A 20,851-nucleotide genomic window follows, 5' to 3' on the forward strand; every position below is an offset into this window, starting at 1 on the left:
TATTCATATTTATATCATCTATTCAGCTACTAATATTCATATTTATATAATCTATTCAGCTGCTAATATTCATATTTATATCATCTATTCAGCTACTAATATTCATATTTATATAATCTTTTCAACTACTAATATTCATATTTATATCATCTATTCAGCTACTAATATTCATATTTATATCATCTATTCAGCTACTAATGTTCATATTTATATCATCTATTCAGCTACTAATATTCATATTTATATCATCTATTCAGCTACTAATATTCATATTTATATCATCTTTTCAACTACTAATATTCATATTTATATAATCTATTCAGCTACTAATATTCATATTTATATTATCTATTCAGCTACTAATATTCATATTTATATCATCTATTCAACTACTAATATTCATATTTATATCATCTATTCAGCTACTAATATTCATATTTATATTATCTATTCAGCTACTAATATTTATATTAATATCATCTATTCAGCTACTAATATTCATATTTATATAATCTATTCAGGTACTAATATTCATATTTATATCTATTCAGCTACTAATATTCATATTAATATAATCTATTCAGCTATTAATATTCATATTTACATCATCTATTCAGCTACTAATATTCATATTTATATCATCTATTCAGCTACTAATATTCATATTTATATCATCTATTCAGCTACTAATATTCATATTTACATCATCTATTCAGCTACTAATATTCATATTTATATAATCTTTTCAGCTACTAATATTCATATTTATATCATCTATTCAGCTACTATTATTCATATTTATATCATCTATTCAGCTACTAATATTCATATTTATATAATCTATTCAGCTGCTAATATTCATATTTATATCATCTATTCAGCTACTAATATTCATATTTATATCATCTATTCAACTACTAATATTCATATTTATATCATCTATTCAGCTACTAATATTCATATTTACATCATCTATTCAGCTACTAATGTTCATATTTATATCATCTATTCAGCTACTAATATTCATATTTATATCATCTATTCAGCTGCTAATATTCATATTTATATCATCTATTCAGCTGCTAATATTCATATTTATATCATCTTTTCAACTACTAATATTCATATTTATATCATCTATTCAGCTACTAATATTCATATTTATATCATCTTTTCAACTACTAATATTCATATTTATATCATCTTTTCAACTACTAATATTCATATTTATATCATCTATTCAGCTACTAATATTCATATTTATATCATCTATTCAACTACTAATATTCATATTTATATCATCTATTCAGCTACTAATATTCATATTTATATTATCTATTCAGCTACTAATATTTATATTAATATCATCTATTCAGCTACTAATATTCATATTTATATCATCTATTCAGCTACTAATATTCATATTTATATCTATTCAGCTACTAATATTCATATTTATATCATCTATTCAGCTACTAATATTCATATTTATATCATCTATTCAGCTACTAATATTCATATTTTTATCATCTATTCAGCTACTAATATTCATATTTATATCATCTATTCAGGTACTAATATTCATATTTATATCTATTCAGCTACTAATATTCATATTTATATAATCTATTCAGCTATTAATATTCATATTTACATCATCTATTCAGCTACTAATATTCATATTTATATCATCTATTCAGCTACTAATATTCATATTTATATAATCTATTCAGCTGCTAATATTCATATTTATATCATCTATTCAGCTACTAATATTCATATTTATATCATCTTTTCAACTACTAATATTCATATTTATATCATCTATTCAGCTACTAATATTCATATTTATATCATCTATTCAGCTACTAATGTTCATATTTATATCATCTATTCAGCTACTAATATTCATATTTATATCATCTATTCAGCTACTAATATTCATATTTATATCATCTTTTCAACTACTAATATTCATATTTATATAATCTATTCAGCTACTAATATTCATATTTATATTATCTATTCAGCTACTAATATTCATATTTATATCATCTATTCAACTACTAATATTCATATTTATATCATCTATTCAGCTACTAATATTCATATTTATATTATCTATTCAGCTACTAATATTTATATTAATATCATCTATTCAGCTACTAATATTCATATTTATATCATCTATTCAGCTACTAATATTCATATTTATATCTATTCAGCTACTAATATTCATATTTATATCATCTATTCAGCTACTAATATTCATATTTTTATCATCTATTCAGCTACTAATATTCATATTTATATCATCTATTCAGGTACTAATATTCATATTTATATCTATTCAGCTACTAATATTCATATTAATATAATCTATTCAGCTATTAATATTCATATTTACATCATCTATTCAGCTACTAATATTCATATTTATATCATCTATTCAGCTACTAATATTCATATTTATATCATCTATTCAGCTACTAATATTCATATTTACATCATCTATTCAGCTACTAATATTCATATTTATATAATCTTTTCAGCTACTAATATTCATATTTATATCATCTATTCAGGTACTAATATTCATATTTATATCATCTATTCAGCTACTAATATTCATATTTATATAATCTATTCAGCTACTAATATTCATATTTATATCTATTCAGCTACTAATGTTCATATTTATATCATCTATTCAGGTACTAATATTCATATTTATATCTTCTATTCAACTACTAATATTCATATTTATATCATCTATTCAGCTACTAATATTCATATTTATATCATCTATTCAGCTACTAATGTTCATATTTATATCATCTATTCAGGTACTAATATTCATAGTTATATCATCTATTCAGGTACTAATATTCATATTTATATCATCTATTCAGCTACTAATATTCATATTTATATCATCTTTTCAGCTACTAATATTCATATTTATATCATCTATTCAGCTACTAATATTCATATTTATATCATCTATTCAGCTACTAATGTTCATATTTATATCATCTATTCAGCTACTAATATTCATATTTATATCATCTATTCAGCTACTAATGTTCATATTTATATCATCTATTCAGCTACTAATATTCATATTTATATCATCTATTCAGCTACTAATATTCATATTTATATCATCTTTTCAGCTACTAATATTCATATTTATATCATCTATTCAGCTACTAATATTCATATTTATATCATCTATTCAGCTACTAATGTTCATATTTATATCATCTATTCAGCTACTAATATTAATATTTATATCATCTATTCAGCTACTAATATTCATATTTATATCATATATTCAGGTACTAATATTCATATTTATATAATCTATTCAGCTACTAATATTCATATTTATATCATCTATTCAGGTACTAATATTCATATTTATATCATCTATTCAGCTACTAATATTCATATTTATATAATCTATTCAGCTACTAATATTCATATTTATATCATCTATTCAGCTACTAATATTCATATTTATATCATCTATTCAGCTACTAATATTCATATTTATATCATCTTTTCAGCTACTAATATTCATATTTATATCATCTATTCAACTACTAATATTCATATTTATATCATCTATTCAGCTACTAATGTTCATATTTATATCATCTATTCAGCTACTAATGTTCATATTTATATCATATATTCAGGTACTAATATTCATATTTATATCATCTATTCAGCTACTAATATTCATATTTATATCATCTATTCAGCTACTAATATTCATATTTATATAATCTATTCAGCTACTAATATTCATATTTATATAATCTATTCAGCTACTAATATTCATATTAATATCATCTATTCAGCTACTAATATTCATATTTATATCATCTATTCAGCTACTAATATTCATATTTATATCATCTATTCAGCTACTTATATTCATATTTACATCATCTATTCAGCTACTAATATTCATATTTATATAATCTATTCAGCTACTAATATTCATATTTATATCATCCATTCAGCTACTAATATTCATATTTATATCATCTATTCAGCTACTAATGTTCATATTTATATCATCTATTCAGCTACTAATATTCATATTTATATAATCTATTCAGCTACTAATATTCATATTTATATAATCTATTCAGCTACTAATATTCATATTTATATAATCTATTCAGCTACTAATATTCATATTAATATCATCTATTCAGCTACTAATATTCATATTTATATCATCTATTCAGCTACTAATATTCATATTTATATCATCTATTCAGCTACTTATATTCATATTTACATCATCTATTCAGCTACTAATATTCATATTTATATAATCTATTCAGCTACTAATATTCATATTTATATCATCCATTCAGCTACTAATATTCATATTTATATCATCTATTCAGCTACTAATGTTCATATTTATATCATCTATTCAGCTACTAATATTCATATTTATATCATCTATTCAGCTGCTAATATTCATATTTATATCATCTATTCAGCTACTAATATTCATATTTATATAATCTATTCAGCTACTAATATTCATATTTATATAATCTATTCAGCTACTAATATTCATATTAATATCATCTATTCAGCTACTAATATTCATATTTATATCATCTATTCAGCTACTAATATTCATATTTATATCATCTATTCAGCTACTTATATTCATATTTACATCATCTATTCAGCTACTAATATTCATATTTATATAATCTTTTCAGGTACTAATATTCATATTTATATCATCTATTCAGCTACTAATATTCATATTTATATTATCTATTCAGCTACTAATATTCATATTTATATCATCTATTCAGCTACTAATATTCATATTTATATAATCTATTCAGCTACTAATATTCATATTTATATCATCTATTCAGCTACTAATATTCATATTTATATCATCTATGCATACTCAGGTACTACAATTCATATTTTTTATTATCTATATTGTATTCATATATAAGTATTTCATGTAACTGTATAATTATGGACAAACATTAAACATATTCAGGTACTACTATTCAAATTGTATTCATATTACTTTTTATATCTTCACTGTAATTTTCTTTCTTAAAAAGGCAGCAAAATAAAAGTTGACTAGATAGAAGAACTGATTATAGATTATAGATTATATACAGTGCATCTGTAATATAGATGATAGAGTACATCTATGTACTGTATAATGTCTATAACATAGATGTAGTGTATAGTATTTTTAATATACTGAATATGTAGTGTGTAGATATAATACATAAATCATATTACATAGTACACACAACGTACTAAGATATAGTCCGAAAGAACAAGTACTGTAGTACTGTAGTACTGTAGTAAGTAATGGTAATACTGAATATTGTCCAATGGTATGTAGTACTGTAGTAAGTAATGGTAATACTGAATATTGTTCAATGGTATGTAGTACTGTAGTAAGTAATGGTAATACTGAATATTGTCCAATGGTATGTAGTACTGTAGTAAGTAATGGTAATACTGAATATTGTCCAATGGTATGTAGTACTGTAGTAAGTAATGGTAAGTACTGAATATTGTCCAATGGTATGTAGTACTGTAGTAAGTAATGGTAATACTGAATATTGTCCAATGGTATGTAGTACTGTAGTAAGTAATGGTAAGTACTGAATATTGTCCAATGGTATGTAGTACTGTAGTAAGTAATGGTAATACTGAATATTGTCCAATGGTATGTAGTACTGTAGTACGTAATGGTAATACTGAATATTGTCCAATGGTATGTAGTACTGTAGTAAGTAATGGTAATACTGAATATTGTCCAATGGTATGTAGTACTGTAGTAAGTAATGGTAATACTGAATATTGTCCAATGGTATGTAGTATTGTAGTAAGTAATGGTAAGTACTGAATATTGTCCAATGGTATTTAGTACTGTAGTAAGTAATGGTAAGTACTGAATATTGTCCAATGGTATGTAGTACTGTAGTAAGTAATGGTAATACTGAATATTGTCCAATGGTATGTAGTACTGTAGTAAGTAATGGTAATACTGAATATTGTCCAATGGTATGTAGTACTGTAGTAAGTAATGGTAATACTGAATATTGTCCAATGGTATGTAGTACTGTAGTAAGTAATGGTAATACTGAATATTGTCCCGTGGTATGTAGTACTGTAGTAAGTAATGGTAATACTGAATATTTTCCAATGGTATGTAGTACTGTAGTACGTAATGGTACTACTGAATATTGTCCCATGGTATGTAGTACTGTAGTAAGTAATGGTAATACTGAATATTGTCCCGTGGTATGTAGTACTGTAGTAAGTAATGGTAATACTGAATATTGTCCAATGGTATGTAGTACTGTAGTAAGTAATGGTAATACTGTATAATACTGAATATTGTTCAATGGTATGTAGTACTGTAGTAAGTAATGGTAATACTGAATATTGTCCAATGGTATGTAGTACTGTAGTAAGTAATGGTAATACTGAATATTGTCCAATGGTATGTAGTACTGTAGTATGTGATGGTAATACTGAATATTGTCCAATGGTATGTAGTACTGTAGTAAGTAATGGTAATACTGAATATTGTCCAATGTTATGTAGTACTGTAGTATGTGATGGTAATACTGAATATTGTCCAATGGTATGTAGTACTGTAGTACGTAATGGTAAGTACTGAATATTGTCCCATGGTATGTAGTACTGTAGTACGTAATGGTAATACTGAATATTGTCCAATGGTATGTAGTACTGTAGTACGTAATGGTAAGTACTGAATATTGTCCAATGGTATGTAGTACTGTAGTAAGTAATGGTAATACTGAATATTGTCCAATGGTATGTAGTACTGTAGTAAGTAATGGTAATACTGAATATTGTCCAATGGTATGTAGTACTGTAGTAAGTAATGGTAATACTGAATATTGTCCAATGGTATGTAGTACTGTAGTAAGTAATGGTAATACTGAATATTGTCCAATCGTATGTAGTACTGTAGTAAGTAATGGTAAGTACTGAATATTGTCCAATGGTATGTAGTACTGTAGTAAGTAATGGTAATACTGAATATTGTCCAATGGTATGTAGTACTGTAGTAAGTAATGGTAATACTGAATATTGTCCAATGGTATGTAGAACTGTAGTAAGTAATGGTAATACTGAATATTGTCCAATGGTATGTAGTACTGTAGTAAGTAATGGTAATACTGAATATTGTCCAATGGTATGTAGTACTGTAGTAAGTAATGGTAAGTACTGAATATTGTCCAATGGTATGTAGTACTGTAGTAAGTAATGGTAAGTACTGAATATTGTCCAATGGTATGTAGTACTGTAGTAAGTAATGGTAATACTGAATATTGTCCAATGGTATGTAGTACTGTAGTAAGTAATGGTAATACTGAATATTGTTCAATGGTATGTAGTACTGTAGTAAGTAATGGTAATACTGAATATTGTCCAATGGTATGTAGTACTGTAGTAAGTAATGGTAATACTGAATATTGTCCAATGGTATGTAGTACTGTAGTAAGTAATGGTAAGTACTGAATATTGTCCAATGGTATGTAGTACTGTAGTAAGTAATGGTAATACTGAATATTGTCCAATGGTATGTAGTACTGTAGTACGTAATGGTAATACTGAATATTGTCCAATGGTATGTAGTACTGTAGTAAGTAATGGTAATACTGAATATTGTCCAATGGTATGTAGTACTGTAGTAAGTAATGGTAATACTGAATATTGTCCAATGGTATGTAGTATTGTAGTAAGTAATGGTAAGTACTGAATATTGTCCAATGGTATTTAGTACTGTAGTAAGTAATGGTAAGTACTGAATATTGTCCAATGGTATGTAGTACTGTAGTAAGTAATGGTAATACTGAATATTGTCCAATGGTATGTAGTACTGTAGTAAGTAATGGTAATACTGAATATTGTCCAATGGTATGTAGTACTGTAGTAAGTAATGGTAATACTGAATATTGTCCAATGGTATGTAGTACTGTAGTAAGTAATGGTAATACTGAATATTGTCCCGTGGTATGTAGTACTGTAGTAAGTAATGGTAATACTGAATATTTTCCAATGGTATGTAGTACTGTAGTACGTAATGGTACTACTGAATATTGTCCCATGGTATGTAGTACTGTAGTAAGTAATGGTAATACTGAATATTGTCCCGTGGTATGTAGTACTGTAGTAAGTAATGGTAATACTGAATATTGTCCAATGGTATGTAGTACTGTAGTAAGTAATGGTAATACTGTATAATACTGAATATTGTTCAATGGTATGTAGTACTGTAGTAAGTAATGGTAATACTGAATATTGTCCAATGGTATGTAGTACTGTAGTAAGTAATGGTAATACTGAATATTGTCCAATGGTATGTAGTACTGTAGTATGTGATGGTAATACTGAATATTGTCCAATGGTATGTAGTACTGTAGTAAGTAATGGTAATACTGAATATTGTCCAATGTTATGTAGTACTGTAGTATGTGATGGTAATACTGAATATTGTCCAATGGTATGTAGTACTGTAGTACGTAATGGTAAGTACTGAATATTGTCCCATGGTATGTAGTACTGTAGTACGTAATGGTAATACTGAATATTGTCCAATGGTATGTAGTACTGTAGTACGTAATGGTAAGTACTGAATATTGTCCAATGGTATGTAGTACTGTAGTAAGTAATGGTAATACTGAATATTGTCCAATGGTATGTAGTACTGTAGTAAGTAATGGTAATACTGAATATTGTCCAATGGTATGTAGTACTGTAGTAAGTAATGGTAATACTGAATATTGTCCAATGGTATGTAGTACTGTAGTAAGTAATGGTAATACTGAATATTGTCCAATCGTATGTAGTACTGTAGTAAGTAATGGTAAGTACTGAATATTGTCCAATGGTATGTAGTACTGTAGTAAGTAATGGTAATACTGAATATTGTCCAATGGTATGTAGTACTGTAGTAAGTAATGGTAATACTGAATATTGTCCAATGGTATGTAGAACTGTAGTAAGTAATGGTAATACTGAATATTGTCCAATGGTATGTAGTACTGTAGTAAGTAATGGTAATACTGAATATTGTCCAATGGTATGTAGTACTGTAGTAAGTAATGGTAAGTACTGAATATTGTCCAATGGTATGTAGTACTGTAGTAAGTAATGGTAAGTACTGAATATTGTCCAATGGTATGTAGTACTGTAGTAAGTAATGGTAATACTGAATATTGTCCAATGGTATGTAGTACTGTAGTAAGTAATGGTAATACTGAATATTGTTCAATGGTATGTAGTACTGTAGTAAGTAATGGTAATACTGAATATTGTCCAATGGTATGTAGTACTGTAGTAAGTAATGGTAATACTGAATATTGTCCAATGGTATGTAGTACTGTAGTAAGTAATGGTAATACTGAATATTGTCCAATGGTATGTAGTACTGTAGTATGTGATGGTAATACTGAATATTGTCCAATGGTATGTAGTACTGTAGTAAGTAATGGTAATACTGAATATTGTCCAATGGTATGTAGTACTGTAGTAAGTAATGGTAATACTGAATATTGTCCAATGGTATGTAGTACTTTAGTAAGTAATGGTAATACTGAATATTGTCCAATGGTATGTAGTACTGTAGTATGTGATGGTAATACTGAATATTGTCCAATGGTATGTAGTACTGTAGTAAGTAATGTTAATACTGAATATTGTCCAATGGTATGTAGTATTGTAGTAAGTAATGGTAAGTACTGAATATTGTCCAATGGTATGTAGTACTGTAGTAAGTAATGGTAAGTACTGAATATTGTCCAATGGTATGTAGTACTGTAGTAAGTAATGGTAATACTGAATATTGTCCAATGGTATGTAGTACTGTAGTAAGTAATGGTAAGTACTGAATATTGTCCAATGGTATGTAGTACTGTAGTAAGTAATGGTAATACTGAATATTGTCCAATGGTTTGTAGTACTGTAGTAAGTAATGGTAAGTACTGAATATTGTCCAATGGTATGTAGTACTGTAGTAAGTAATGGTAATACTGAATATTGTCCAATGGTATGTAGTACTGTAGTAAGTAATGGTAATACTGAATATTGTCCAATGGTATGTAGTACTGTAGTACGTAATGGTAATACTGAATATTGTCCAATGGTATGTAGTACTGTAGTACGTAATGGTAATACTGAATATTGTCCAATGGTATGTAGTACTGTAGTACGTAATGGTAATACTGAATATTGTCCCATGGTATGTAGTACTGTAGTACGTAATGGTAATACTGAATATTGTCCAATGGTATGTAGTACTGTAGTAAGTAATGGTAATACTGAATATTGTCCAATGGTATGTAGTACTATAGTAAGTAATGGTAATACTGAATATTGTCCAATGGTATGTAGTACTGTAGTAAGTAATGGTAATACTGAATATTGTCCAATGGTATGTAGTACTGTAGTACGTGATGGTAATACTGAATATTGTCCAATGGTATGTAGTACTGTAGTACGCAATGGTAATATTGAATATTGTCCAATGGTATGTAGTACTGTAGTATGTGATGGTAATACTGTATAATACTGAATATTTTCCAATGGTATGTAGTACTGTAGTACGTGATGGTAATACTGTATAATACTGAATATTTTCCAATCGTATGTAGTACGTGATGGTAATACTGTATAATACTGCATATTTGTCAATGTTGATGTAGTACATGATGGTAGTACTGAATAGAAGTCTTCTAATACTGCATATTTGTCAATGTTGATGTAGTACATGATGGTAGTACTGAATAGAAGTCTTCTAATACTGCATATTTGTCAATGTTGATGTAGTACATGATGGTAGTACTGAATAGAAGTCTTCTAATACTGTATATTTGTCAATGTTGATGTAGTACATGATGGTAGTACTGAATGGAAGTCTTCTAATACTGTATATTTGTCAATGTTGATGTAGTACATGATGGTAGTACTGAATAGAAGTCTTCTAATACTGCGTATTTGTCAATGTTGATGTAGTACATGATGGTAGTACTGAATAGAAGTCTTCTAATACTGCATATTTGTCAATGTTGATGTAGTACATGATGGTAGTACTGAATAGAAGTCTTCTAATACTGCATATTTGTCAATGTTGATGTAGTACATGATGGTAGTACTGAATAGAAGTCTTCTAATACTGCATATTTGTCAATGTTGATGTAGTACATGATGGTAGTACTGACTAGAAGTCTTCTAATACTGCGTATTTGTCAATGTTGATGTAGTACATGATGGTAGTACTGAATAGAAGTCTTCTAATACTGCATATTTGTCAATGTTGATGTAGTACATGATGGTAGTACTGAATAGAAGTCTTCTAATACTGCATATTTGTCAATGTTGATGTAGTACATGATGGTAGTACTGAATAGAAGTCTTCTAATACTGCATATTTGTCAATGTTGATGTAGTACATGATGGTAGTACTGAATAGAAGTCTTCTAATACTGCATATTTGTCAATGTTGATGTAGTACATGATGGTAGTACTGAATAGAAGTCTTCTAATACTGCATATTTGTCAATGTTGATGTAGTACATGATGGTAGTACTGAATAGAAGTCTTCTAATACTGCATATTTGTCAATGTTGATGTAGTACATGATGGTAGTACTGAATAGAAGTCTTCTAATACTGCATATTTGTCAATGTTGATGTAGTACATGAAGGTAGTACTGAATAGAAGTCTTCTAATACTGCATATTCGTCAATGTTGATGTAGTACATGAAGGTAGTACTGAATAGAAGTCTTCTAATACTGCATATTTGTCAATGTTGATGTAGTACATGATGGTAGTACTGACTAGAAGTCTTCTAATACTGCATATTTGTCAATGTTGATGTAGTACATGATGGTAGTACTGACTAGAAGTCTTCTAATACTGCATATTTGTCAATGTTGATGTAGTACATGAAGGTAGTACTGAATACTGCATATTTTGACATGAAGGTCACGTTTGACTTTGTCAGCTGGAACGCCGCCAAGCTGCAGCTAAAGACGCACTCGCACTCAGGCCATCTGCAAATGAATTAGCCAACAATAAATCAGTGTCCCCCTCCTCCCCCCCTCAATATATCGCAGACTATCAGACTAATGCATGCTGGGAAACTATTGATGTTCAACCACTTTGACCACACAATGTTTGAAAAAGGGGAAAAGGAGCAGGATTGAATAAGCTCTGCTTCTTCCTACTCCTCTTTGGACATGTGGGATGTACAAATACTCAATTATAGAAGTAAAATGTGTTCAATTACATGCAATATTACACCAACTCTGTTCATATATTACATGTACAGTAATATTTACGAGAAGTAAAATGTGCTCAATTACACGCAATATTACACCAATTCTGTTCATATATTACATGTACAGTAATATTTACGAGGAATAAAATGTGCTCAATTACATACAATATTACACCAACTCTGTTCATATATTACATGTACAGTAATATTTATATGTAAAATGTGCTCAATTACATGCAATATTACACCAACTCTGTTCATATATTACATGTACAGTAATATTTACAATAAGTAAAATGTGCTCAATTACATGCAATATTACACCAACTCTGTTCATATATTACATGTACAGTAATATTTACGAGATGTAAAATGTGCTCAATTACATGCAATATTACACCAACTCTGTTCATATATTACATGTACAGTAATATTTACGAGATGTAAAATGTGCTCAATTACATGCAATAGTACACCAACTCTGTTCATATATTACATGTACAGTAATATTTACAGGAAGTAAAATGTGCTCAATTACATGCAATATTACACCAACTCTGTTCATATATTACATGTACAGTAATATTTACGAGAAGTAAAGTGTGTTTTTTAAATTACATGCAATATTACACCAACTCTGTTCATATATTACATGTACAGTAATATTTACGAGAAGTAAAATGTGCTCAATTACACGCAATATTACACCAATTCTGTTCATATATTACATGTACAGTAATATTTACGAGGAATAAAATGTGCTCAATTACATACAATATTACACCAACTCTGTTCATATATTACATGTACAGTAATATTTACGAGAAGTAAAATGTGCTCAATTACACGCAATATTACACCAATTCTGTTCATATATTACATGTACAGTAATATTTACGAGGAATAAAATGTGCTCAATTACATACAATATTACACCAACTCTGTTCATATATTACATGTACAGTAATATTTATATGTAAAATGTGCTCAATTACATGCAATATTACACCAACTCTGTTCATATATTACATGTACAGTAATATTAATATGTAAAGTTTGCTCAATTACATGCAATATTACACCGACTCTGTTCATATATTACATGTACAGTAATATTTACGAGAAGTAAAATGTGCTCAATTACATGCAATATTACATCAACTCTGTTCATATTTTACATGTACAGTAATATTTACAATAAGTAAAATGTGCTCAATTATATGCAATATTACACCAACTCTGTTCATATTTTACATGTACAGTAATATTTACGAGAAGTAAAATGTGCTCAATTACATGCAATATTACACCAACTCTGTTCATATAATACATGTACAGTAATATTAATATGTAAAATGTGCTCAATTACATGCAATATTACAACAACTCTGTTCATATATTACATGTACAGTAATATTAATATGTAAAATGTGCTCAATTACATGCAATATTACACCAACTCTGTTCATATATTACATGTACAGTAATATTTACGAGGAGTAAAATGTGCTCAATTACATGCAATATTACACCAACTCTGTTCATATATTACATGTACAGTAATATTTATATGTAAAATGTGTTCAATTACATGCAATTTTACACCAATTCTGTTCATATATTACATGTACAGTAATATTTACAGGAAGTAAAATGTGTTCAATTACATACAATATTACACCAACTCTGTTCATATATTACATGTACAGTAATATTTATATGTAAAATGTGCTCAGTTACATGCAATATTACACCAACTCTGTTCATATATTACATGTACAGTAATATTTACGAGGAGTAAAATGTGTTCAATTACATACAATATTACACCAACTCTGTTCATATTTTACATGTACAGTAATATTTACGAGGAATAAAATGTGCTCAATTACATGCAATATTACACCAACTCTGTCCATATATTACATGTACAGTAATATTTACGAGAAGTAAAATGTGTTCAATTACATGCAATATTACACCAACTCTGTTCATATTTTACATGTACAGTAATATTTACGAGAAGTAAAATGTGTTCAATTACATGCAATATTACACCAACTCTGTTCATATATTACATGTACAGTAATATTTATATGTAAAATGTGTTCAAGTACATACATATACATATATTACATGTACAGTAATATTTACGATGAGTAAAATGTGCTCAATTACATGCAATATTACACCAACTCTGTTTATATATTACATGTACAGTAATATTTATGAGAATTAAAATGTGCTCAATTACATGCAATATTACATCAACTCTGTTCATATATTACATGTACAGTAATATTTATATGTAAAATGTGTTCAAGTACATACATATACATATATTACATGTACAGTAATATTTACGAGGAGTAAAATGTGCTCAATTACATGCAATATTACACCAACTCTGTTTATATATTACATGTACAGTAATATTTATGAGAATTAAAATGTGCTCAATTACATGCAATATTACACCAACTCTGTTCATATATTACATGTACAGTAATATTTATATGTAAAATGTGCTCAATTACATGCAATATTACACCAACTCTGTTCATATATTACATGTACAGTAATATTTATGAGAATTAAAATGTGCTCAATTACATGCAATATTACACCAACTCTGTTCATATATTACATGTACAGTAATATTTACGAGGAGTAAAATGTGCTCAATTACATGCAATATTACACCAACTCTGTTCATATTTTACATGTACAGTAATATTTATATGTAAAATGTGCTCAATTACATGCAATATTACACCAACTCTGTTCATATTTTACATGTACAGTAATATTTATATGTAAAATGTGCTCAATTACATGCAATATTACACCAACTCTGTTCATATATTACATGTACAGTAATATTTACAAGAAGTAAAATGTGCTCAATTATATGCAATATTACACCAACTCTGTTCATATATTACATGTACAGTAATATTTATATGTAAAATGTGTTCAATTACATGCAATATTACACCGACTCTGTTCATATATTACATGTACAGTAATATTTACGAGAAGTAAAATGTGCTCAATTACATGCAATATTACACCAACTCTGTTCATAAAATACATGTACAGTAATATTTACAGGAAGTAAAATGTGCTCAATTACATGCAATATTACACCAACTCTGTTCATATATTACATGTACAGTAATATTTACGAGAAGTAAAATGTGCTCAATTACATGCAATATTACACCAACTCTGTTCATATATTACATGTACAGTAATATTTACAGGAAGTAAAATGTGCTCAATTACATGCAATATTACACCAATTCTGTTCATATATTACATGTACAGTAATATTTACAGGAAGTAAAATGTGCTCAATTACATGCAATATTACACCAACTCTGTTCATATATTACATGTACAGTAATATTTACGAGGAGTAAAATGTGCTCGATTACATGCAATATTACACCAACTCTGTTCATATATTACATGTACAGTAATATTTACGAGACATAAAGGGTGTTTTTTAAATTACATGCAATATTACACCAACTCTGTTCATATATTACATGTACAGTAATATTTACGAGGAGTAAAATGTGCTCAATTACATGCAATATTAGACCAATTCTGTTCATATATTACATGTACAGTAATATTTATATGTCAAATGTGTTCAATTACATGCAATATTACATCAATTCTGTTCATATATTACATGTACAGTAATATTTACAATAAGTAAAATGTGCTCAATTATTTGCAATATTACACCAACTCTGTTCATATATTACATGTACAGTAATATTTATATGTAAAATGTGTTCACCTACATGCAATATTACACCGACTCTGTTCATATATTACATGTACAGTAATATTTACGAGAAGTAAAATGTGCTCAATTACATGCAATATTACACCAACTCTGTTCATATATTACATGTACAGTAATATTTATATGTAAAATGTGTTTAATTACATGCAATATTACACCGACTCTGTTCATATATTACATGTACAGTAATATTTACGAGGAGTAAAATGTGCTCAATTACATGCAATATTACACCAATTCTGTTCATATATTACATGTACAGTAATATTTATATGTAAAATGTGTTCAATTACATGCAATATTACATCAATTCTGTTCATATATTACATGTACAGTAATATTTACAAGAAGTAAAATGTGCTCAATTATTTGCAATATTACACCAACTCTGTTCATATATTACATGTACAGTAATATTTATATGTAAAATGTGTTCAATTACATGCAATATTACACCGACTCTGTTCATATATTACATGTACAGTAATATTTATGAGAATTAAAATGTGCTCAATTACATGCAATATTACACCAACTCTGTTCATATATTACATGTACAGTAATATTTACAGGAAGTAAAATGTGCTCAATTACATGCAATATTACACCAACTCTGTTCATATATTACATGTACAGTAATATTTACAGGAAGTAAAATGTGCTCAATTACATGCAATATTACACCAACTCTGTTCATATATTACATGTACAGTAATATTTACGAGACATAAAGGGTGTTTTTTAAATTACATGCAATATTACACCAACTCTGTTAATATATTACATGTACAGTAATATTTACGAGGAGTAAAATGTGCTCAATTACATGCAATATTACACCAATTCTGTTCATATATTACATGTACAGTAATATTTATATGTAAAATGTGTTCAATTACATGCAATATTACATCAATTCTGTTCATATATTACATGTACAGTAATATTTACAGGAAGTAAAATGTGCTCAATTACATGCAATATTACACCAACTCTGTTAATATATTACACGTACAGTAATATTTACGAGGAGTAAAATGTGCTCAATTACATGCAATATTACACCAACTCTGTTCATATATTACATGTACAGTAATATTTATATGTAAAATGTGTTCAATTACATGCAATATTACATCAATTCTGTTCATATATTACATGTACAGTAATATTTACAATAAGTAAAATGTGCTCAATTATTTGCAATATTACACCAACTCTGTTCATATATTGCATGTACAGTAATATTTATATGTAAAATGTGTTCAATTACATGCAATATTACACCGACTCTGTTCATATATTACATGTACAGTAATATTTACGAGAAGTAAAATGTGCTCAATTACATGCAATATTACACCAACTCTGTTCATATATTACATGTACAGTAATATTTATATGTAAAATGTGTTTAATTACATGCAATATTACACCAACTCTGTTCATATATTACATGTACAGTAATATTTATGAGAATTAAAATGTGCTCAATTACATGCAATATTACACCAATTCTGTTCATATATTACATGTACAGTAATATTTACAGGAAGTAAAATGTGCTCAATTACATGCAATATTACACCAACTCTGTTCATATATTACATGTACAGTAATATTTACATTAAGTAAAATGTGCTCAATTACATGCAATATTACACCAACTCTGTTCATATATTACATGTACAGTAATATTTACAGGAAGTAAAATGTGCTCAATTACATGCAATATTACACCAACTCTGTTCATATATTACATGTACAGTAATATTTATATGTAAAATGTGCTCAATTACATGCAATATTAAACCAACTCTGTTCATATATTACATGTACAGTAATATTTACAGGAAGTAAAATGTGCTCAATTACATGCAATATTACACCAACTCTGTTCATATATTACATGTACAGTAATATTTACGAGACATAAAGGGTGTTTTTTAAATTACATGCAATATTACACCAACTCTGTTAATATATTACATGTACAGTAATATTTACGAGGAGTAAAATGTGCTCAATTACATTAAATATTACACCAATTCTGTTCATATATTACATGTACAGTAATATTTATATGTAAAATGTGTTCAATTACATGCAATATTACATCAATTCTGTTCATATATTACATGTACAGTAATATTTACAAGAAGTAAAATGTGCTCAATTATTTGCAATATTACACCAACTCTGTTCATATATTACATGTACAGTAATATTTATATGTAAAATGTGTTCAATTACATGCAATATTACACCGACTCTGTTCATATATTACATGTACAGTAATATTTACGAGAAGTAAAATGTGCTCAATTACATGCAATATTACATCAACTCTGTTCATATATTACATGTACAGTAATATTTATATGTAAAATGTGTTTAATTACATGCAATATTACACCGACCCTGTTCATATATTACATGTACAGTAATATTTATGAGAATTAAAATGTGCTCAATTACATGCAATATTACACCAATTCTGTTCATATATTACATGTACAGTAATATTTACAGGAAGTAAAATGTGCTCAATTACATGCAATATTACACCAACTCTGTTCATATATTACATGTACAGTAATATTTACAGGAAGTAAAATGTGCTCAATTACATGCAATATTACACCAACTCTGTTCATATATTACATGTACAGTAATATTTATATGTAAAATGTGCTCAATTACATGCAATATTAAACCAACTCTGTTCATATATTACATGTACAGTAATATTTACAGGAAGTAAAATGTGCTCAATTACATGCAATATTACACCAACTCTGTTCATATATTACATGTACAGTAATATTTACGAGACATAAAGGGTGTTTTTTAAATTACATGCAATATTACACCAACTCTGTTAATATATTACATGTACAGTAATATTTACGAGGAGTAAAATGTGCTCAATTACATGCAATATTACACCAACTCTGTTCATATATTACATGTACAGTAATATTTACGAGGAGTAAAATGTGCTCAATTACATGCAATATTACACCAATTCTGTTCATATATTACATGTACAGTAATATTTACGAGGAGTAAAATGTGCTCAATTACATGCAATATTACACCAATTCTGTTCATATATTACATGTACAGTAATATTTACGAGGAGTAAAATGTGCTCAATTACATGCAATATTACACCAATTCTGTTCATATATTACATGTACAGTAATATTTATATGTAAAATGTGTTCAATTACATGCAATATTACATCAATTATGTTCATATATTACATGTACAGTAATATTTACAAGAAGTAAAATGTGCTCAATTATATGCAATATTACACCAACTCTGTTCATATATTACATGTACAATAATATTTATATGTAAAATGTGTTCAATTACATGCAATATTACACCGACTCTGTTCATATATTACATGTACAGTAATATTTATATGTAAAATGTGCTCAATTACATGCAATATTACACCAACTCTGTTCATATATTACATGTACAGTAATATTTATATGTAAAATGTGCTCAATTACATGCAATATTACACCAACTCTGTTCATATATTACATGTACAGTAACATTTATATGTAAAATGTGCTCAATTACATGCAATATTACACCAACTCTGTTCATATATTACATGTACAGTAATATTTACGAGGAGTAAAATGTGCTCAATTACATGCAATATTACACCAACTCTGTTCATATATTACATGTACAGTAATATTTACGAGGAGTAAAATGTGCTCAATTACATGCAATATTACACCAACTCTGTTCATATATTACATGTACAGTAATATTTATATGTAAAATGTGCTCAATTACATGCAATATTACACCAACTCTGTTCATATATTACATGTACAGTAATATTTATATGTAAAATGTGCTCAATTACATGCAATATTACACCAACTCTGTTCATATATTACATGTACAGTAACATTTATATGTAAAATGTGCTCAATTACATGCAATATTACACCAACTCTGTTCATATATTACATGTACAGTAATATTTACGAGGAGTAAAATGTGCTCAATTACATGCAATATTACACCAACTCTGTTCATATATTACATGTACAGTAATATTTACGAGACGTAAAATGTGCTCAATTACATGCAATATTACACCGACTCTGTTCATATATTACATGTACAGTAATATTTACGAGGAGTAAAATGTGCTCAATTACATGCAATATTACACCAACTCTGTTCATATATTACATGTACAGTAATATTTACGAGGAGTAAAATGTGCTCAATTACATGCAATATTACACCAACTCTGTTCATATATTACATGTACAGTAATATTTACGAGGAGTAAAATGTGCTCAATTACATGCAATATTACACCAACTCTGTTCATATATTACATGTACAGTAATATTTACGAGGAGTAAAATGTGCTCAATTACATGCAATATTACATCAACTCTGTTCATATATTACATGTACAGTAATATTTACGAGACGTAAAATGTGCTCAATAACATGCAATATTACACCGACTCTGTTCATATATTACATGTACAGTAATATTTACGAGACGTAAAATGTGCTCAATTACATGCAATATTACACCAACTCTGTTCATATATTACATGTACAGTAATATTTACCAGGAGTAAAATGTGCTCAATTACATGCAATATTACACCAACTCTGTTCATA

The 20,851-nt window shown here is 27.4% G+C and overlaps 1 protein-coding gene across 2 annotated transcripts in view; it reads left to right on the plus strand.

The window, feature by feature from the left end:
• Positions 1-20,851, plus strand: part of LOC133635574 (protachykinin-like) — a 45,330-nt gene that overhangs the window by 4,707 nt on the left and 19,772 nt on the right. The gene's annotated exons all lie outside the window — the stretch shown is intronic.

This window comes from Entelurus aequoreus, linkage group LG20 (assembly GCF_033978785.1).
Source record: "Entelurus aequoreus isolate RoL-2023_Sb linkage group LG20, RoL_Eaeq_v1.1, whole genome shotgun sequence".
In the NCBI taxonomy this organism is placed as follows: domain Eukaryota; kingdom Metazoa; phylum Chordata; class Actinopteri; order Syngnathiformes; family Syngnathidae; genus Entelurus; species Entelurus aequoreus.